The 15,953-nt window shown below is 39.9% G+C and overlaps 1 pseudogene; it reads left to right on the forward strand.

Moving 5' to 3' along the window:
* Nucleotides 1–3,539: 3,539 nt before the first annotated feature.
* LOC143029904 (uncharacterized) overlaps nt 3,540–15,953 on the forward strand; it is a 30,749-nt pseudogene continuing 18,335 nt past the window's right edge.

The raw sequence follows: 15,953 nt of genomic DNA on the forward strand, positions 1-15,953 counted from the left end.
TCAAAACTTTAGAATATGAATAACCAAATTTAACCAATGCTTTTTATGATTTACGTGTTTTAAAATCTTCACATTTTGATAGGTTTTTATTGCTAATATGAAACATTTTTATATTATAGATTATATTTATACATGAAGACGAAATAAAGAATGGCTGAAACACCATATTCAATTATATATCACAGGTAAACAATACGTAATAAATTATCAACATTATCAACCGGAAGCTTATGCTAAAGAGCGCGGTGTTTCACTCCCGCTCCATCACCAATCCCCGGCTATGGTCTCTCCTCCGAATAAGCTCCCATGCAGACACCCTTCCTCCCTTCCTTCCCACCCCCCCAAACAGCTCTCGACAGGTTCGGTCAACTTGCCCCTTTCAGCCACAAGTTGTGTGGGCGGCGGCGTCCCCTCTTTCGTCTCCTCCTCCATCGAGGGTTAATTGTCTCTTGTGTAGACAACCCAGAGAGTGCCATCATGATCAGGGAAACGTGTCGTGTGCCAATGCAGCCGGAGTTCACGAATTATGCTGGTAACAGGCCTAGGCTGGGTCTCACAGTGCAGTCTCTGTTTTGATATAAAATCATTCCAGCGATACCCCTACGATTCTCCGAGGGTACTTGATATTAAAGACATCAAGACGTCTCTACAAATTAGCATTCAATGTTCATGTCTCAGCCGTGTAGCAGGGCGGGGAGCTCAAGTTACTTGAAGATTCGGATCTTAATCCTCCTGTGTAGATATCGAAAACGCCATATACTCTGGCTGAGTGTGTCCTTAATAACATGGACAATGCCAATCTTTCGAATACTCCCTGACACGGCCCACCACTGTTATGCACTACACTACCATGACATCCGAAGTTTTCCAACACCTCAATGTCCTGGCCACATGCATGGACACTCTGAACTGTGGCATTCATTAAACCCCTAAACGTTTACCTGGACTTTGGTCTTGGTCCAAAAGACCTTGAGTCCAAGCGGTCTCGCCTCCCTGTGCAGTGAATCGAGGGCTGTAACCAGGAGCTCCAAAGACTCCACAAGAACAACATCATCAGCAAAGATAAGGTCAGTGATCTTAGTGTTGCCAGTAGATGCTCAGCAATGACACTGATTGACAGCTCTGTCCAATATGCAGTCCATGCAAGTGTTGGAAAGTGGCGAGGATACATCCTTATCTCATTCCTGAATTATCAGGAAAGAAGCTTGACACGCCTCCAAACTTTCTAGCATTCTCTGTCTTAGAATATAAACCAAACATAAATTCAACAATCCTCACAGTAATCTCATTGATCCGCAGAATACCCTAGAGCACTCCACGTTGCGCCATCTTAAGATCAACATAAAAAACCTCTGTTGAAACTCATTTCGGCACTCATTAAAAACAGGAAGGGCTAGGATCCGATCAGTTATTGATTTGCCTGGCGTGAACCCAGTCTGCTCAGGCCTCTGAAACTTTAGCAGATGTGAATGAATCCCGTGTCAAACACCTTACCTGGCACACTGAGCAGTATAATACCACGGTAGTTGTTGTAGTCCTGCCGTTCCCCTTTTCTCTTCCAGATATGGACGACTAGAAACTTTTTCCAGTTAAAGGGAATGGTACCGGACTGCCAGACAGCAGGTACAAGTAGTACCACGTACAACTCATGCTCCCACCTCCAGCTTTCAGCAACTCTGCACTAATGTTGCAGATGCCAGCTGCCTATGTACCCTTGAACTTACAGCCTCTTTGACCTCTGTCACTCAGGGTGGAGATTCGTTTATCGGTGTGTCGGCAATCATCACCCGAACACCATCACGGGAAAGCTGTCCACTCGGAAGTTCTTCCATGAGCAACTGCTCAAAGTACACGGCAAAAGGGCTGCACTCCTCCACGCCTGACACTTGCTGGCCACCATTCGTTTGGGACTATGCTCCCCTGGTCCGCAGCTTCAGATCGAAGTTTGTGCAGGGCTCGGTAAGCAGGCTTGAGGTCACTTGCAATAGCCCTTGACATCATCTCCTTATCTATCCTCATGAGAGCTCTAGTCCGCAGTTTGTAAATCCTGTATTGGTTTAGGTCGCCAGCCTTTCTGGCAGCATGGGCCAACTATATAATCTCGTTTCCTAGGACGCCACGCCACTCCTTGACCTTGGACATTTTCCAATGCACTTCTCGGCAGCTTTCTAAGCTTCACATTTAAATGTGCCCTACAGTTCTTCATGGTCTTCATGAGTGGTAAGTATTTCAAATCAATTAGATATTGCTATCGCATACTCCTGGGTATACGCAACATCCCCGAGTTTCTCCAGGTGAAACAAAGGTGGGTTACATCTTTGGATTCTCCTAGATTTGATACACAGTCTGAGTATTGCGTCCACAAGTCTGAGACCAGTCCCGAAGAATTCAAAACTCCGATAAACACTGCAGTTCTGTTTGATCTTCCAACGAGTACTAACAAGTATGTGGTCGATCTCCTTGGCCACTCCTCCGGCATTACTATACCAATTCCACCGGTGTGGTCGTCTCAGGAGCCAAGTACTAGTAATCCTCAAGTTCAAAAGGAGAGAACTGTCAATTTTCCTGGTTTCAGAACCATGGAGGACAATACGTCCAGCCATGACATGAAAGTTCGTGAGCAGGTACTGGGGAGAGCCACCACTAATGCTGGCCTAAACGTTCGAACGAATTTGAACAACCACGCCCCTTTCAATGGGGTTGCCCCTCACTGAGCAAAGTGTTGGTAGTTAGGTATGTAGGTCTGGGGTTCCCAAGTAATGTATCACTAATTGTTTTGGCATACTCCTTTTTATATTATAATTACAAGAGAGACCTCTACATATGGAATACCCATGGCATGTATTGAATACAAACAAACTTACAACACGAGACAGCTCCAGTAAAAATGGTGGTCACTACTCTGTGAATGGGTTCATGAGTTGCTAATAGTTGTTAATAATATGTTAGGTATGGGAATTATGTGTGTTGCATTGTGACTATGAAGTTACGGCCAATTCTCGTGTAGGATATTAAGTATGAGTATATGATTAACTGAAGCTGCATAATCTTATCGATAAAACTTTCATTACCATTATCATTACCAACACAAAAAGGTGCAAAACCCACTTGGAAAAAACTGAGCAAAGTCTACCAAAATGGTTAGTAAACTTTTAAACCTCCAAATAAATGACTCATACTGATTGTCTTTGGGGTATTTTATCGTAGCAATCCATTTGCAGAAGTAATGACGGAAACTAGGATTTATTCACATATCACAACTGGGGCTGAGAAACACACACAAAAAAAACATTTATATGTTTATCATTATTACTACAAACGCACACACACAAACACATAAACACACACACGCACACACACACACACACACACACACACACACACACACACACACACACACACACACACACACACACACACACACACACACACACACACACACACACACACACACACACACATGAAACTCTTCCGAAGTCGTGGCCGACGAGGTGGTAGAAAAATTACACGAACAGTGCCTTTGATTACAACCACAACAAGTGCAAAAAACAGAAAAAAGGTTAAGCCGAGATCTCGCATTCACAGTGAAGTGCCACGCGTTTGGTACAGCCTACCCTCCCTCCTGCTGTCTAACGTTACCTCCTTAACCAACAAAATGGAGGAAGTGATCGAAACAGTACGTTCTACAGGATGTGACATGATGGCAATTACTGAAGCGTGGCAAATTGTGCCTGAAATGTGTAATATTGAAAACTTTGTACTATTTCACCACCTCAGAGTGAACCGTGTTGGTGGTGGTGTAGCGTTGTTCTGTCGTGCGGACCTCAACCCTTCACACCTCAGGGTTGATATTCCCGAGGGAGTTGAGGTTCTGTGGGTGAGGATTAACCCCCGCCTTCACCCCCGCCACATCGCGTCCATTATTATGTGTGTGGTCTATCATCCTCCACGTGCACACACCGCCGCTATCCTTTCCGATCACATTATTGAGACCGCTGACTCCCTACGATTGAAATACCCTGCTGCAAAGCTGGTCATTTGTGGGGACTTTAATCGGCTAGACACAAGTGAGATTCTACATCAATTAAGTCTTACTCAGGTGGTGAACTTCCCCACCCACAAGCAAACTACTCTCGACCTTATCATGACCGACATGGCTCAGCAGTACTCCCCTCCCAGACCTCTCCCCCCCATCGGCAGGAGTACCCACATCACCATCCAGTGGTCGCCAGCACCCAGCAATGCCATCCGTAGAACTAAGGTCACTCGACACCACCGCCCCATGCCTGACTCTGCCATGAGGGAGTTTGGGAGGTGGATAGTGGAGTATCCCTGGACGGAGGTTCTGGAAGCCGAGGACGTGGAAACCAAGTGGAAAAACTACTCAACAACCACTACTGAAGCTTTCCACTTTTTTTTCCCGGTCAAGGACTTCTCCGTGAACCGATCAGACGCCCCATGGATGACCCCCCGTATTAAGCGTCTCATTAAACAACGCAACAGGGCATATTACACTGATCGACCCCTCTTCAGATCCCTCAGAAATAAAGTCATCAAGGAGATAAGTATTGCAAAGTCTTCGTACTACCCTAATAAAATAGAACACCTCAAAACACAAAATAACAGTCAGTGGTTTAGTAAGATCAAAGCTCTCTGCGGGCTACAAAATAATCAAGCCACTCACCTGCCCTGCGCCTCACACTTACCACCTGACTTAGCTGCTCAAGAGATTAACACTCACTTCGCCTCTATCTGCCAGACCTTACCCCCCCTTAACTTCTCCGGCCTACCTGCCTACCTCCCCTCTCCCTCACCCCCTGCCCCTGTCCAGAAAGCTGACGTTGCCACTAAACTAAGTAAATTAAAGTATAACAGATCTACAACACCTTCTGATCTACCTATCAAAATCTACAAAGAATTTGCCCCAGAACTTGCCCTCCCACTTTCCTCCATAATTAATGCTTCACTGAGTCAAAACTCCTGCCCCAGTGATTGGAAAATTTAATATATCACTCCCATCCCCAAATGTCCGAACCCACAGTCACTAAGCGACCTTAGACCTATTGCTATCACCCCAATCCCAAGCCTTATCTGTGAGGGTTTTGTTTTTAACTCAGTATACAACAAAATTAAAGATCAAATCGATATACAACAGTATGGCAACATGAAATCCTCCTCCACAACTCACTATCTTGTTAATCTTCTGGACTTCTTGCACAGCCACTTAGACAAGCGCAATACTTCTCTAGCCTTGACCTTTATTGACTTCAAGAAAGCGTTTGACCTTGTTGACCATAACATTATCATCTCCAAAGCCATACAACTGGGGATCCAACCACACTTGGTAGCATGGCTAGCCGACTTCCTGACCGGACGTCAACAGGTAGTGAGGTACCAGGGAACGACATCCTCCCTCCACCCTCTAACCTGTGGGGTCCCTCAAGGGACCAAGATGGGACCACTGTGCTTCCTCCTCATAAATGACGCATTAATGGACACCCAACATAGATGGAAATACGTCGATGACTGTACAGTTGGCATTCCCATCAACACCAGGCAGCCTGACTTTTCTTCACTACAAAACATCCTAGACAACCTCAAAACGTGGACTGAGAGCAGGAATGTGACAGTTAACCACAACAAGACCGTGGTCATGCATGTTTGTACATCCAAACAGGCGGTGGCATCACCTCAACTGTCATTAGGAACCCATTCCCTTCAGGTGGTCCAGTCCGCCAAGCTACTAGGCATCACAATAGACGACCACCTTAACTGGAACCAGCACATCAACAACATCATCAGGACAGCCTCTTACAAACTCTTCATGCTGCGCAGATTGAAGTCCCTTGGTACCCCATCACCAGATCTAAAGGGAGTCTACACCACCTTCGTACTCCCCACCCTCATGTACGCCTCCCCAGCCTGGTCATCATCACTTAACATCACACAGAGGAGCAAATTAGAGAAAGTACAAAAAAGAGCGTGCAGAATTATCTTGGGTAATCAGTATGAGGGATACGAACACGCCCTCACCACCCTCAGCTTGCCAAGATTGTCCGACAAACACAGTGAGGCACTGAATAAGTTTGGACAGGACCTAATGCTACACCCACGTCACCGTCACTTCCTCCCACCTAACACCACACCCACCCGCCATGCAACTCGGCATTCAAACAAAATCAAGCCCATCAGAGCGCCGAGAACTGACCGATACAAGAACAGTGCCATTCCATCCATTGTCCGCACAATAAACTCATTATAAATTTTAGACTAAGCATATCACTCTAATAATTACTATATTACTCATAAAAGTGCCCAATTGTATTATTGTCAGTGTATCACTGCTATCTCAATAAACCTATTATTATTATTATTATTTTATTACACACACACACACACACACACACACACACTCCACCGAACGGACGGCGTAGAGGACGATCTGAAGAAAAAGTGAAATTTTCGTGGATCCCAAAGCAAAGGAAGTACCTATTGTATTTACAGGGTGGGGGGAAATTGCTCGTGGTGTAGTGGGAAGGTGAGGAAAAAGGAGAAGGGGAGGGATTACTGAGGGAAATGGAAGGAAATGAGGAAGGAGAGGACTTGGCCCAGGCAGGCAGACGCCATGTAAACAAAAGAGGTCCCGACCAATTTAGTGATGACGAAATGTCTAACAAAAATGTAAAGAATAGAAACATAGATAAGAACAATTCAATGGAAGGTGAGGATAATAATTTCCAAGGATTTAAAGAGGGGGAGGCGGATACCAACCTCCCCCGACTAGCAAAACTGGAGGAAAGGCTTGAACAAATGACTGAACATTGGGAGATTAGGTTCGGTAAAATGTCAAAACTTGCAGAAAAGGTTGAAAGATTGAAAGAACTAGAGAAGGCGAACAAAACTTAACTGATGAAATAGAACTAAAAAGACAGTTAAGAGAAGTAAAAGAAGAGAATAAAGAATTAAAAAGGAACAATAAAGACAATAAAGAAACAATAGTAAAAGAGGCACAGGGGTGGAGAAAGATACAGGAAAATAGTAAAGTTGCATTTACTGATATAATTAAACAGCAAATGAAAGAACAAACTGAAGACTCAGTTATCAAAGTGATGAGACAGAAGGAGAATATTGTAAGAGACTTAGCAGACAAAAAGAAATGTATAGTTATATTAGGAATGGAAGAGAAACATAACCCAGATAGAACCTCAAGAATCAAAGAGGAAAATTAAAAAGTAAGCAGTCTACTACAATTAGTTCAGGAAGATGAACCAGAAATAATTAAACAAATCGAAGAGAAGTTCAGACTCGGAAAGTATAGTACAGATAAGACCAGACAAATTAAGATTAAATTCAGGTCACAAACGACAGCAGAGAATATCTTATCCAAAACAGGGAAACTAGCAACAAATGAACAATATAAAAAGGTATGGATAAAAAGGAAAATGAATAAAGAGGAAAGAGAGGAAGAGAAAATGAAAAGACTTGAAGCTAAGGAAAAACACGAGAATAGAACAGAGTCAGAAAAAGAGAGATTCTATTGGAGAGTAGCGAATATGAAACTAAGGCAATTCGACATCCAAGAGAAAAACAAAAGGGAAACAGAGAACACAATGGAAGTGGCAGAAAACTAAGAGTGTCTTACACAAATATAGATGGATTAATAACAGGATTGAATGAGCTCAATGATTATTTGAAGGAAAAAGAACCGGACATAATGGGAATTGTAGAAACAAAATTAAAAGGTCCACTAACACCCAACAGTGTAGGACATGATGCATATAATTATTGGATTAGAAACAGAGAGACAAAACAAGGGGGTGGAGTTATGTTCCTGACTAAGAAGGATATAAACGTGAGGTGTGTCACATATGGAAAGAATACAGTAGAGATGATTATGATCGAAGTGGAAGACAGAGATAAGAAGAGCAGGAAGTTTGTGATAAATTATGTGCCTCCGAAAACAGCCTCGTGGGAAGAGAGTGAACATAAAAGTATGTTAGAGGACACAAAGATAACATTAAATAAGATAATGGAAGATGGAGGAAGAATAGTTATGATGGGCGACTATAATTGCAAAGAAGTCTGCTGGGAAGAGATGACAGTAAAGGGTGGAGACGGCTCATGGGGCAACGCTCTACTTGAGACGATTACTGACAATACAATGACACAGTGGATACATGAGAACACTAGGTATAGATATGAAGAAGAACCATCGAGACTAGACCTAATAATTACATCTGAACCTAGAATAGTGGACAAGATTGAATATAAAACACCAATAAGTAAAAGTGATTGAACTGGAACTAAGTGAAGAAAAATACATGAAAAGAAATGAACAATATAGAAAAGGAAGAATGATGTATGAAAAAACAAACTTTGATAAAATAAGAGAGTTCTTTCAAAAAGAAAACTGGGAAGAAATATACAAAGAAGAAACAACAGTGGAAGAGAAATGGAATATTTTGACAAAAATTTACAAAAAAGGAGTGGAAAAGTATGTCCCAAGACAAAAACAAGAAAAAGAATATGTAAAATGCTGGTACAACAAAAGTTGTAGGGAGTTAAAAGACAAAAGAGACAAAGCCTGGACCAGATGGAAAAAAGACAGAAGACCTGAAAAATGGAAAATATATACTAGTTATAGAAATGAATATGTACAAACGTGCAGAGAGGAAAAGAGAAAATATGAAAAAGATGTCATAGAAAAGTGTAAAGATCAACCAAAACTATTCTACAGATTTGTAAACAAACTGAAAAACAAACAAGACTTGGAGAAATTAAGACAAGAGGGAGTTGAATACACTGAGGAAATGGAAATGGCGGAAATTATGAACAAACATTTTAAATCAGTGTTTACAAGGGAGAACATACAACCTGAAGAGAACGAATGGAAAGAGAAAGTCCCCCCTATGGAAGAAATAGAAGTAACAAAGAATGAAATATTAACACACTTGAGTAATCTTGATGTCAGAAAATCGCATGGACCAGATGAAATAGCAAACTGGATACTGAAAGAATGCAGGAATGAACTGGCAGACAAAATACATAGCATACTAAACAGTTCCTTGAAAGAAGGAAAAGTTCCAGAAGATTGGAAAAAAACAAATATAGTACCTATATATAAAGGAGGAAATAAAGAAGACCCTACCAACTATAGACCAGTACAATAGCAAAAACAAATATAGTACCTATATATAAAGGAGGAAATAAAGAAGACCCTACCAACTATAGACCAGTCTCTCTAACAAGTACAAAAGCAAAAATTTGTGAAAGAATCATCAAAAGTACATGGGTAAAATATTTAGAAAAAAAAACCAAAGTGTTAAATCCAAGGCAATTTGGATTCAGACAAGGACTATCATGCGTCACCAATTTAATATGTTTCTATTCAAGGCTAATAGATATAATACAAGAAAGAGGTGGATGGGCTGATTGTGCATTTCTAGACCTAAAAAAAAGCTTTTGTCAAAGTACCACATAAGAAGTTGCTTAAGAAATTAGAAACTGAAGAAGGAATACAGGGCAAACTGCTTAAATGGATGGAAGACTTTTTGCAAGAAAGGAAAATGAGAGTAGCTCAAAATGGGATGAAGTAAAAAGCAGTGTTCCACAAGGAACAGTTCTGGCCCCAATAATGTTTGCTATATATATTAATGATATGGATGAAGAAATTGAAAGTTATATGAGCTTCTTTGCAGATGATGCAAAACTATTAAAAAAAGTGAACACGGAAGAAGATTGTGAGTCACTACAGAGTGATCTAAATAAAGTACAGGAATGGAGTAGGAGGTGGGAGATGGAGTTGAACACTAAAAAGTGTAGTATAATGGAATTTGGAAAAAGCAAAAACAGAATAACAGGATCATATAAATTGGGAGAAGAAGGAAAAAAAATAGAAAATGAGAAGGACCTGGGAGTCATTGTTATGAATAATATGTCACCTGAGAAACATATAAATAAGATTTTTGGAGAAACTTATAATTTAATAAGAACAATCAAAGTGGTATTTACATACCTGGATGAAGAAATGGTGAAGAAAATTCTAATCACTCTGATAAGACCAAGATTGGAATATCCAGCAATAATGTGGTCACCAAGTACAAAAAATGTATAAAAAACTTGAAAGAATACAAAGAACAATTACAAAATTGGCACCAACACTCTCAAAACTATCACATGAAGAGAGACTAGCAAAACTTGAGCTACAGACACTAGATCAAAGAAGAGAGAGAGGAGATTTGATAGCTATTTACAGAATCATGAAAGGCATAGAAATTATTGATAGAGAGAATCTGATAAAATGGGATGATAGAAATACAAGAGGGCACGGAAAGAAAATCAAGAAAGACAGCTATAGAAGAGATCTAAAAAAGAACAGCTTTCCTCACAGAGTAATAGACAGCTGGAACAAGTTAGATGAGAAAGTGGTGTGTGCAAAAACAATACATGAATTTAAAAATAGTTTAGATAAAATGAGATATGAAGACGGGACACACGAGCATAGCTCCCCTTCCCGTAAAATACAACTAGGTAAACACACACACACACACACACACACACACACACACACACACACACACACACACACACACACACACACACACACACACACACACACACACACACACACACACACACACACACACACACACACACACACGGCCCGGTGGCGGATTGGTAAAGCACTGGCCTCACAAGCCGGAGAACCGGGGTTCGATTCCCCGGCCGGGCGGAGACAAGTTGGGTATGTCTCTTTTCACGTGTAGCCCCTGTTCACCTAGCAGCGAGTAGGTACGGGACGTTAGTCAAGGAGTTGTGACCTTGCATTCCCGGTGTGTGGAGTGTGAGTGGTCTCAGATCTACCCAGAGATCTGCTAATAATGAGCTCTGAGCTCACTGCCGTATGGTGGTGACTGGCTGTCTCGAAAAGAGGCTGCAGCAGATCCGAGGTGAATACACACACACACACACACACACACACACACACACACACACACACACACACACACACACACACGTCGGATACACGGCGAAGATTGGAACTCCGGAAAAGAAGTATAATTTTCGTTGATCTCAACAAGGGAGTACCTTTTTGTATTTATAGGGAAGGGGGAAAGCTCGTGGTGTAGTGGGAAGGTGAAGAAATAGGAGAAAGAGAGGGATTATTGAGGAAAATGAAAGGAAATGTGGATGGAGTCGAACGGGCCCCGGATCTTAGGAGAGGTGTAAACAACATAAGAACATAAGAATTAAGGAGACTGCAAGAGACCATAAGGCCTACATTAGGCAGCTCCGTATCCATCACCACCTGTCATCCCCATACATAAAGTTGTCTAATCGTTTCCTGAGACAACTGATATTTTTAGCGCTTACTACATGGTTACTAAGTTTATTCCATTCGTCAACCACCCTATTAGTAAACCAATTCTTGCCTATTTCCTTTTTAAATCTAAAATTGTCCAGTTTATAACCATTACTGTGATTCCTGCCCTGTTATTTTAATATGATGACCTTGTTTGCATCGCCTTTGATCCACTTGAACACCTCTATTAGATCACCCCGCACTCTGCGTCTTTCCAGAGAGTGTAAGTTAAGGTGCCTAAGCCTCTCTTCGTAAAGCAAATTTCTGAGTCCATGTATCATTTTGGTCATTCTTCTCTGTACTGACTCTAGTGAATTTATGTCCATTATGTAGGACGGAGACCAAAACTGTACCGCATATTCAAGGATGGGTCTAACTATCGCTAGATAGAGTTTAATAATTACCTCTGCACTTCTATTCGTTACCGTCCTAGCAATGAAACCTAATGATCTGTTAGCTTTATTCCTGGCGCTAATGCACTGTTTCCTGGTTTTAAGGTCCGGACTCACTAGAGCTCCCAAGTCTCTCTCGCACTCAGTTTTTTCTAAAAGCGTGTTATCTAAGCTGTATCTATTTTTGGGGTTGTGTAGCCCTACGTTTAACACGCTACACTTAGAGATATTGAAGTTCATTTGCCATTTCACCGACCATGTGAACAATTTGTTAAGATCATCCTGCAGAATCTCTGCGTCGTCACCTGACCTAATTAGGCGTCCTATTTTAGTGTCGTCCGCAAACTTACTGACATCACTATTTATCACATCGTCTAAGTCGTTTATGTACATAATGAACAACAAGGGACCCAAAACCGAGCCCTGGGGGACCCCACTAGTAACATTGCCCCACCTAGATCTTACTCCATCTATGGTGACCCGCTGTTTTCTGTTACTAATCCAAGCTCTAATCCATTCTAACACTTTTAATCCTATGCCATGGGTTTTGATTTTATTTAGTAGTCTCTGGTGTGGCACCTTATCGAACGCTTTGCTAAAGTCAAGGTAAATAATATCGTAATCATCATTGTTATCTGACGCCTTATATACTTTAGTGTAAAAGGATAGAAGATTCAATTTGGAAGTAGGTAGAAACAACTTTGCCAACCGTGTAGTTAATGAATGGAATAAACTTCCTGCACAGGTAGTGCAATGTAGTTCAGTTCGAAGCTTTAAGAATCATTTAGATATACACCTAAGCAAGATGCTGTAATGATTATAATTTATTTTATATTATTTGTTTTTGTTTTGTCATCATTTGTCTGTCTGATTTTAATTTATTATTAGTTATATGTCAATTTATTATTATTTACTATTTACCTGTTTGTTTATTATTTAACTATACCTATGCATTTATTTATGTATTTTATTTGTTATTTACATTTATTATATTTTTTATTTTTTATTTTATTATTATTATGACTTTTTCGCATCCGACCATGATATGGACCAAAAGGTCTCCTGTCGGCATGCTCCGCCTTTGTAATCCTTTGTAATCCTTTGATTAGTCACACATGATGTACCCTTGGAGAAACCATGCTGTGAATCACGAATTAAATTATGTCTTTCGATGTGTTCTCTGAGTCTATTTACTATTATTGATTCAAGCATTTTTCCTATAACCGATGTCAAACGGATTGGCCTGTAGTTGCATATAGACGATCCATCTCCCTTCTTAAAAACAGTAAAAACGTTTGCTTGCCTCCAAGCAGTAGGCACAAAACTAGTGTCTACTGATTTATTAAATATTTCAGTTAACTGGTCGCAGATTTCAAATTTACACTCCTTTAGCATTCTCGGAAAAGTTTCGTCTGCTGTTATGGATCTAATGAGGGAAGAGGTGCCAACTTCCCCCGACTATTAAATCTAGAGAAAAAAAGAAAAAGAAAAAAAAAGGAGGTTAGGTTTGACCAATTATCACAGGTTACACAAAGAGTTGATAAACTGGAAGAACTAAAGAAGGAGAATCAAAACCTAACCAAACAAAACAAAAGAATTAAAAAGACAGTTAAAAGAAGTAAAATATGAGAATGAGGAATTAAAGAATAATAATAAAGAGAATAAAGAGTCCATAGCAAAGGAAGCACAGGGTTGGAGAAAAGTCCAAGAGAACAACAAAGTTGTATTTAGAGATACAGTGACACAACAAATGAAAGAACAAATTAAAGACACAGTTATTAAAGTGATGAGAGAAAAGAAGAATATAGTAAGAGACTTAGCGGACAAAAAGAAATGTATAATTATATTAGGGATGGAAGAGAAATATAGTCCAAATAGGACCACAAGAGTAAAAGAAGAAAAGGAAAAGGTAAACAACATATTAGAAGTAGCTCAAGAGGATGGACAAGAAACAGGGAAAGAAATTGAAGAAACATATAGCCTAGGGAAATACAATACAGATAAGACTAGACCAATTAAGATCAAATTCAGGTCACAAACGCCAGCAGAGAATATCCTAGCAAAAACAGGTAAACTAGCTGACAGTGAACAATGTAAAAAGGTATGGATAAAAAGAGAAATTAATAAAGAGGAAAGAGAGGATACGAAAACAAAAATACTAGAAACTAAGGAAAAAACGAGAAAAGAACAGAGTCAGAAATAGAGAAATTCTATTGGAGAGTAGTGGATATGAAAGTGAGGAGATGGTTCAGAGCAGAGAAAAACGGAAAGGAAACAGAAAACACGATGGAAGTAGCAGAAAATTAAAAGTGTCTTACACAAATATAGATGGTTTAGTGACGGCTTGAACGAACTGAATGATTACCTGATGGAAAAAGAACCGGACATAATGGGAATTGTAGAGACAAAATTGAAAGGTCCACTACCACCCAACAGAGTAGAACATGGTGCATATAATTATTGGATTAGAAACAGAGAGGAAAAACAAGGAGATGGAGTTATGTTCCTGACTAAGAAGAACATAGATGTGAGGAATGTCACATATGGAAAGAATAGAGATGATTATGATGGAAGTGGAGGACAGGGATGGGAAGAGCAGGAAGTTTGTAGTAAATTATGTGCCTCCTAAAACGGCCTCGTGGGAAGAGAGAGAACACAAAAGTATGTTAGAAGACACAAGGATAACATAAAATAAAATAATGGAATATGTAGGAAGAATAGTTATAATGGGTGACTTTGATTGTAAAGAAATCTGCTGGGAAGAGATGACAGTGAAGGGTACAGACGATCTATGGGGAAATGTACTACTTGATATGATTATAGAACATACAATGACCCAATGGATACAAGAAAATACTAGGTATAGAAAGGAGGAAGAACCATCGAGACTGGATCTAATAATCACACCAGAACCCGAAATAGTGGACAAGATTGAATACAAGACGCCAATAAGTAAAAGTGACCACATATTGGTTGAACTGGAACTAAATGAGGAAAAATACACGAAAAAATGAACAATATAGAAAGGGAAGATGGGTGTGTGGATTATTATTTTTTTTAATGAAATAAGAAAATTCTTTCAAAAACCACACTGGGAAAGGACACATAAGGAGGAAACAACAGTAGAAGAGAAGTGGAATATTTCGACAGAAAATGATAAAGAATAAGTGGAAAAGTATGTTCCAAGACAAAAACAAGAAAAAGGATATGTAAAGTGTTGGTACCACAAAAGATGTAGTGAGTTAAAAGATACAAGGGACAAAACTTGGATAAAATGGAAAAAAGACAAAAGACCTGAAAAATGGAAAATATATACTAGATATAGAAATGAATATGTACAAGTGTGCAGAGAAGAAAAGAGAAAGTATGAAAAAGATGTCATAGAAAAATGTAAACGTCAACCAAACCTATTTTACAGATTTGTAAACAACAAACTGAAAAACAAACAAGAATTAGAGAAACTACGGCAAGGAGGAGTTGAATACACAGAGGAAATAGAAATGGCAAAAATTAAGAACAAGCCTTTTAAATCGGTGTTTACGAGGGAGAACATACAACTTAGAGATATCGAGTGGGAGGAGAAAGTCCCCCCTATGAAAGAGATAGAAGTGACAAGGAATGAAATAATGAAACACTTGAGTAATCTCGATGTCAGAAAATCGCATGGACCAGATGAAATAGCAAACTGGATTTTGAGAGAATGCAGGAATGAACTAAAAGACAAAATACATAGTCTAACAAGCAGTTCATTGAAAGAAGGAAAAGTTCCAGAAGATTGGAAAAGCGCAAATATAGTATCAATATATAAAGGGGGAAACAAGGAAGACCCCACTAAATATAGACCAGTCTCTCTTACAAGTGCGATAGCTAAAATTTGTGAAAGAATCATCAAAACTAGATGGGTAAGGCATCTGGAAAAAACAACAACAACAACGTACTAAATCCAAGGCAATTTGGATTTAGACAAGGACGATCATGCGTCACAAACTTAATATATTTCTATTCAAGGCTCATAGATGTAATACAAGAAAGAGATGGATGGGCTGAGTGTGCATTTGTAGACATGAAAAAAGCTTTTGATAAGGTGCCACATAAGAAATTGCTAAAGAAATTAGAAACTGCAGGAGGCATGGAAGACTTCTTGCATGAAAGAAAAATGAGAGTGGTGATAAGAGACAAACACTCTAATTGGGATGAAG

Source organism: Oratosquilla oratoria, chromosome 1 (genome assembly GCF_046742065.1).
Source record: "Oratosquilla oratoria isolate Oo_2021 chromosome 1, ASM4674206v1, whole genome shotgun sequence".
NCBI classification, from domain to species: domain Eukaryota; kingdom Metazoa; phylum Arthropoda; class Malacostraca; order Stomatopoda; family Squillidae; genus Oratosquilla; species Oratosquilla oratoria.